Genomic DNA, 7,823 nt, shown 5'->3' with positions numbered 1-7,823 from the left:
CACCCAACCGTCACCGGTCATCTTATTTATGACGACCATCGACAGCGGGCCCACACGTCAGCCAGCGAAAGCGTCCTTTTTTAACCACGCGTGTGCGGGGTCGGCCTCATCCACTTCTCTCGTCCACATCTGGCCCCCCACCACTCCCTTTGCTTCCTCGCCGGCGACCGCAAACCCTAGCGCGCCCATGAGCCTCTTCGGCAGCAGCAATGGCAAGGGCAAGGGCAAAGGCAACCCCGACGCCTCGTCGTCCCGTGCTCCCCTTCCCCCTCCTCCTCCTCCGGCGGCGACGCGTTTCCGCCCTGGTCGCCGGCGGCTGCACATCCCGGTGCACCAAGCGCGGTGGCACTGGTAGTACAGGCGGCCATTGTCGTACCCCAATGTCACGTTGCTGCACCGTTGCCATCTAGATCCGCGGCGGATCCCGGTGCCGGAGCAGCGTCGGCCGCCAGAGTACGCCGCCGACTCCCCCAACTGGGAGGCGTGCTTCGCCCTCGAACACGAGGAGCAATGGCGCTCGGGTGTCGATGCCGTCCTGCCGCCCCCGCAGGTAGAGCCGGAGGACATGGAGGCGGAGGCGGAGTACCAAGCCGCCCTCAAGGAGGCCCTGCAGCACGCGCTGAAGGCTAGCCGCCTCGAGGAGGACGCGCACTGGGATGGGCTGGAGCAAGCCCTTGCCCTGTCGGCGGCGGGGGACTCCGCCCACACCCCGCTCTTCGTGCCGCCACCGCCACCGTCGCCGCCCGTCCAGCCCAAACTGGAGCCGGAGTCGGAGCTGACGCGTAAGCACTCCCCGCCTCCACCCACTTGGCCGGAAGAGGCCTACTCGTGGACGGGCCAGTACCGCGAGTGGGTGAGCGCGCCTCCCGTCCACTTCGCTGCGACTCCGAAGGAGGAAGCGGCCCACCTCGAGCGATGGAAGGAGCACTGGTTTCACCAGGAGCACGCTGACGGAGAGGAGCATATGCGCTACGAGGCCATGCTCCAACGCGACATGGAGGCGCTCCGACTCGAGGAGGAGGAGGAGCGCGCGCGGCTTGCCGCAATGCCGCCGCCCCAGCAGACGCCGGAGGAGGCTGCCCTCGCAGCGTACCAGGCGGTGTTTGGGTGGGCTGGCCCTGCTCCGGTCTTCATCGACCTCACCGACGACGGCGGCGTCGACGGCAAGGGCAAGAGCAAGGCCGACGACGTCTAGGGCAGCGTGCGGGGCGGCAGGCGGACGCAAACTTTTTATATATTTTATTTAATGTTTATTTGATGTAGGTGGACTTTGGTTGGCGTTTGACCGGCCACTTTATGTTTATTTCGTGCAATTTTTACTTTTCTTCACGGCGGCACATTTGGGTCGGCCTGCCGGTTGGGCGGTCAAGCCGATCCATTTTAAAATGCGGACGCGCACGTCCGCCTGACCGACCCAAACGGACAAAAAGCGGACAAAGCGCGCGTCCGTTTGGGTCGCCCCATTGAAGTTACTCTAATTTACATATTTTTTGGAACTAATTCGGGGGTTTCTTTCACAAAAATGCGATGCACCAGTCAGTGACAGTGGGCTGGCACGCCGCGTAGGTGCCGGCTACGTTTACAAACGGATTTTGCACGGTGTTTGCCTCCCAAGGCATTTGAGCACTAGTTTTATGTATTTTTCAATTTGAAGCACCAAAGTGATCATCCTATGCAATTTGTTGTACCACCGGTGTATTTGACTTTAAAATAAGAAACACCCAGCGGCTACAAAATTACGTTACCCAACTCAAATCCCGTTGAACCAGCCACGAGGCCCACGACATGCGACGCTCAGGGAGAAAGATCGTCGGTAAGTAGCGATTTGCATGGCAACAGACCGTCGTTTTTCCTTTTTGCAAGAAAATTTCTGATATTTTTATTTTCAATCATGGCGGACAACAAATATCAGAAATAATAAAAATTACGTCCAGATCCATAGACCATTTAACGACGACTACAAACACTGCAGATACACTAGTTTGTTCTTCCTATTCTGTTTCTTCCACGTCGTTAATGTTCCTACGTTTCGTATGTTAGTTGACGAAACTTTTTCCCGTGATTACGGCATGCAGCCGGAGTAGATAAGAATTAGCTTCTCGGCATCACCTGTCCAGCAATCAGCTAGCTGGTGTTCGATTGTTGGGCGATTCAATCACGGAGAAAACGATGCAATGCAACACTGAAATTAAACCTGACGGGGGAGGAGGGGAAGCCTGATTGCTGCGTCAGCCAATATCCAAACGCCGCCACACATTGCGTACACGTCTAAGGCTGGTCATAGTGGAGAGTAACTTAGACTGGTGTCATATGCATGACACTAGTCTAAGTTACTATCTCCATAGTGTAAAGTATCTTACTAGTAGTGTCATAGTTTGTTTCATTTATTGTCTTATAGACTCATTTTACCTTAGAAAGCGCTATGTTACAGTAACATATTATGTTAATCCAAGCACCTCTCTCTTCATTAAATACTTGCCACATAAGTAAAATTGTCTTGGAATGTGTTAAGTTACTACCTAAGTTACCCCACTATGGCTAGCCTAAGTCAAAAACAACTCACGTCTCTTTGTAATCAACAACTAACAGCCATGATCAACGGAGAAACGCACGTGACACACAGTCACACACACCGCGCGGAATTAGCGAGAAGCAAACGTCATCTCGGGAAATCCATTTCCCACGGGACGCTGGAGCCTGCACTGCCTGACGCCCGGGTCGGGGTGGTTAAAATGCGGTGACAGACTCGCGTCGTACAGTGGATCCATGGACATAAGGGCATTTACAACGCAGACTCTTAAACCGGATATTGCTCTACCCTTCCTCGCTGTGGCAGCGGGGCGCAGAGGAGCTAGCGACATCGTCCTCGATCTCCTTAATGGCGGCTTCTAATTCCCCCTGACGGACACGGCGCCGCCTGTGGTTGTGGCGGATTTCGCAAGCGGTGCGGAAGAATTGGAGCAATGCCTCCTGCTCGCCCACGTCCACATCCAACGTGATGCCCGTGTCGGCGCCTAGTTGTAGGCTTGGTCGGTCTGCACCTGCCCCAACGCAACCCGTCGCTCTTCCAACACCATCCCTGTGCATTGAGCATGGGCCTTGCCCATGGTGATCGCGGCATCACCAGCAAGGGATGGTGGCGCCGACTCGTTGTCGATTGCCTCTTCCATTGGGGCATCCACAGTACTGGCCTCCGGTAAACTCGTCCATCTGCCGGCCTGCCAGCCGGCCATAATGGCTACGATTTGCTTCTTTAGTTCGGACGAGAGGCTGTCCGAGGGGGCTTTGAAGCTCTTGGAGGTCATGGAGAGCGTGGTGCCGAGAGGAGATAAGGATCAGATGAGGTTGGATGCGGCTGTTGCCGGGCCTGGAGTTTATATAGCGGGTGGATGGCAGGGCAGGCGGCAAGATGATTAACGGTGGGCAGCAGATGGATGAAGGAGTGGCGCCGGAGCAAGTTCCTCGGCAACCGCATATGTTTAATGTATGTAGACAGATGGATGGGCTGTCGTTTGAACGCGGAACAGTGGCCTGCACGTTGAAGCTACGCGGGAGGCGCTCTCGACCTACGTGCCGCTTCAATGTCGCACCGCCGCACCCCAAACCCTAGCACCCCAGCAAGCAAACCAGCGAGCAGCCATGGTGGCAGCGAAGATCTGGTGGGGTGAGCTCGACGAAGATGATTGGGGCGAGCTCAACTTCCTGCTCCTGCCGCGGGTGGTCATCGGGCCCAACGAGAACGGCTTCAAGAAGACGATAGAGTACCACTTCGATGGCGAGGACAACAAGGTCAAGGTCACCACCACCTCCCGCATCCGCAAGCTCGCCCTCGCGCGCCTCTCCAAGGTGGTCGTCGAGCGCCGATCCCATGCTAAGGATGGCAATGGGTAGGGTATGGGGTGGGTAGAACAATACCATACCCATACCCGTGTAGTCAATGGGTACATCATTTTACCCATATTCGTACCCACGGGTATGAAACTTTACCCGTACCCATACCCGGCGGGTACCCATACCCATTGGGTACCCAACAGGTAGATCAAATAGTACACAAGTTATTCAATTTCACATTCATGGATATCACATTTGACCCAAAAAATATATATCTCAAGTCAATAACAGATAGATGAGTACATAACAATTATCTCAATTTAAATTAATGATTGGTGACAACTTTAACATACGTTCACAATCCCATGACACACTTCACGAGTAAGGTACACGTGTCAATATAAACGGGTAGGGTATGGGTATATCCATGGGTACAAGACAATACCCGTGCCCTACCCATGACTTAACGGATAGGGTATGTGTACTACCCATGGGTATAAAATTATGCCCATACGCTGCCCATGCGGGTACGGTATCCGCGGATACCGCCCGCCGCCGGCTTCGACTTCGCCTCTGCCCCGCCCTCTGATGACGACACCAACGCCGACTTCCCTGCGGGCATGGACGACGACCTCGCTCCTCCTCCACCCCCTGCCTCCCAAGATGATGGTGGTCGCGTTGCGGAGCTCCCCGGAGGGCTCACCATGTGGGCTTTCCCGGCACCGGCAGTCAAGGCCAAGCCGCTCCTGGAGAAGTCGACCAACGTCCTCATCTACATGCGGCCGGGCTTCTTCGACGTCGTCGTCGTCAGCTCCTCCGGTGATCGCGGCTTCTATCGCCTGCCCATGCAGGAGGTGGCTGCGGCGGCCGGCATGCTCGTCGCCAACTTCGCCACCGCGTCCATCGGTCACCTCACCAAGGTGGCCACAGTGGGGCCTTGTAGAACCCCCATCACCTCCGTGGACGTCATCTGCCGCGACTCTAGGGCTCTGCCGGGCCCTGTGGCCGCTGCGGCCGTCAGCGATCTCGACCTCTCCTGGCCCGCCACCCCTCTGGTGTTGGAGGAAGACAACGAGGTCCATGCTCCCATGGTGCCGCTGCCTTCTCCTCCGCCCGCCGCCGACCCTCCGGTGGCCTCCCCCGCCCGCCGCCGGAGCGCCTGCCTCGCCGGGATCGAGCCTCCGGAGTACGTCTCCATCATCCTGAAGGCCACTCAGTGCATGCATGTCTTGAAGGAAGGAAAGATTTCTGCTGGTGGAAAGGCGCTCCTCCCAGTTCAGCTCATCGACATGGCGCCCGAGGTCTCCTCGCCCCTCCCTCGGCAGGACGTGCTGGAGCTTGCCGCTGCCTGTGACGTGCCCGCCTCGGCTCTCCCTGATGACACCGCATGTGTCTAATGTTGCGTCTTCAACTGTCAGCCCCGCATCCCCTCGCGGTCCTTCTCTGCCGTCGCGCTTCGGCTTGTATCAGTCTGTCATCTGTATCCTGTTTTAGTCCTAGCTTTGCTCCGACCATAGGTCTTAGCTCTTCTGAGCTTGGTCGCAACCTCTTCCGTTTGCTACTTTCATGTCTAGTTGCAGTTGTAGGTCTCAACCCGGCTGTACTTGGCCTAGACTTGCTCCATGTATCTGTTTGTAGGTGGCCCTGTCCGGCCATGTTTCGTTATGTTTTCGTTGCCCTTTATGGTTTCCATGAATCGTAAAACTCGTTTCATCTCTTGGAATGTTCGTGGTCTCGGTAGAAACAAAAAATGTACTGATGTCAAAGCTGCTCTCTTCGGCCTCGACCCCTCTTTTATTTGCTTGCAAGAAACAAAGCTTGATGATATCTCTACTTTCAAGGCCAGCTCCTTCTTACCCACTAGGTTGAAATCATTCCATTTCTTGCCTTCAAATGGTTCTGCTGGAGGAATCCTAACAGCCTGGAACGATCAAGACTACTCCTGCACTTCTGTCACTGCTCTTAAGTTCTCCTTAACCTTACACTTCTCGGCCAGAGCTAGCAACGATGATTTCTCGATCTCTAACATTTATGGTCCTTGCGCCAGCTTTGAGAAGCAAGCGTTTGTTGACGAACTTCTTCTCTTAGGCTCCTCTGTAACCGGCCCCTGGGCTCTTTTAGGCGATTTCAACTTTACTCTAAAGCCCAACGAGCGCTCGAATGACAACTTTAACCATTCCGAAGCCTTGCTCTTCTCGTCTACCTTAAACCGTCTTAATCTTCAGGAGCTTCCCCTTCTTGATTGGCTATTTACTTGGTCTAACAAACAAGACTGCCTGACTTTGGTGCGCTTGGATAGGGCTTTTGTCAACACAGCTTGGAATTTCCTCCTCTCGGACTCCACACTCACGTCCGCTTGCCGGTCAACTTTTGATCATGTGCCGCTTGTTCTCATTGCTGCGTCCAAAGTTCCCACGCCTTCGGTCTTCCGGTATAACAACGGCCTTCTGCACTTACAACCTTCCATGAACATCATTTTGCAAAATTGGAATAGTGTTGTCCCTTCTACCCACTTGGGCCACTTATGTCTCAAACTTAAGAGAGTGCGCGCAGCTGCTAAGGCCTGGGCCAAGCAAGCTAGATCTCCTCTTGTGATCACTAAAAACTGCCACACGGTCATCACCTTCCTAGACAAAATAGAAGAATTCCGCTCGCTCTCCTCCTTAGAACGCTCTCTTCGCATGTAGGTTTCTCTGTCCCTTCATCGGCACAACGCCCTAGCTGCTGTTTACTGGCGGCAACGGGCTAAAATCAAGGACTGTGTGCTCGGTGATGAGAACACGGACTACTTCCACCTTTGCTCTACGATCAGGCTGCGTAAAAACCAAATTAAATCCCTCAACATAGATGGTAGCGAGGTCTCTTCCCACTCTGGCAAGCATCGTGCTCTTCGTGACTACTTTAAACTTGTCATTGGTACCCCTATAGCCTGTTCTATTCCTCCGAATCTAAACGAGCTAGTATCCGGTTCTCGTCTAAGACCCTCTCAGTCTCTCGATTTGACTCGCCCCTTCTCTGTCGAGGAGATTAAAACGGCTCTCTTCCACATGAACGATAATGCTAGCCCCGAACCAGACGGTTTTGGGCCAGCTTTCTACAAGGCCAATTGGGACCTAGTTAAAAATGACCTTCTATCCCTTCTCAACAGTTTCCACTCCTGCTCTGCAGATCTTAGGCGTATCAACAAAGCTTACATTGTCCTCATCCCCAAAAAACCTGGCACAACTGACCCTGACCAGATGCGTCCGATTTCCCTTCAAAACTGCTCGGTCAAACTATGCTCCAAGTGCCTTTCTATTAGAGTTCAGCCGGTTATCCGTGATCTTGTCCATGCGGATCAATCCGGCTTTATCAAAGGCCGATGTATCTCGGAGAACTTCATTCTCGCAGCTGATATTGTGCAAGCTTGCCACAAAAGAAAATGCCCGGCCTTAGTCTTAAAATTGGATTTTAAGAAAGCCTTTGACTCTGTCTCTTGGGAGAGCCTTTATCTGTGATGCCCGGATAATCAAGCTACAGTAACCTCTGCTAATGAGGCCACGTCACCACTCTTACTGTTGTAAATCTCACGATGATTCAATCCCGTTCGAATTCAAAATTTAAAATCAAGTCAAACGGTAAAGTTTTCAAACATTAAAATTAAAATATTCTAGAGGTGGGAAATAATGCTTAGGTAATTATGGTGGAGGATCACATTTTTAAAGAATAATTAAAAGCACTAAACTAAATAAAACAATGGCTTAAACAAATAATTAAATGCATTTTATAAAACATTAAACTATTTTATTAGGTATGAGAAATTCATGTGGCAATAGAGTATTTATAAATACTAATTTAGGGGCTAGTGGTATACTTAATAAAACTAAAATAAATAGAAACTAAGTTAGAAAGGAAAAATAGATAAAAGGAAAAAGCTCAAAACAAAAAGAACACAAAAAGACAGACCCCCCCCCCCCCAACTGGGCCAGACGGCCCAGCTGGCCGACCCACTT

At 52.8% G+C, this 7,823-nt stretch overlaps 1 pseudogene; it reads left to right on the top strand.

Annotated features, from left to right (window-relative positions):
• Positions 1 to 3,639: 3,639 nt before the first annotated feature.
• LOC119298041 overlaps positions 3,640 to 7,823 on the top strand; it is a 20,307-nt pseudogene continuing 16,123 nt past the window's right edge.

The sequence above is a fragment of the Triticum dicoccoides genome, chromosome 5A (assembly GCF_002162155.2).
Source record: "Triticum dicoccoides isolate Atlit2015 ecotype Zavitan chromosome 5A, WEW_v2.0, whole genome shotgun sequence".
In the NCBI taxonomy this organism is placed as follows: domain Eukaryota; kingdom Viridiplantae; phylum Streptophyta; class Magnoliopsida; order Poales; family Poaceae; genus Triticum; species Triticum dicoccoides.
The sequence above is the reverse complement of the archived record's forward strand: the minus strand, read 5'-3'. Positions and strand labels throughout refer to the sequence as shown.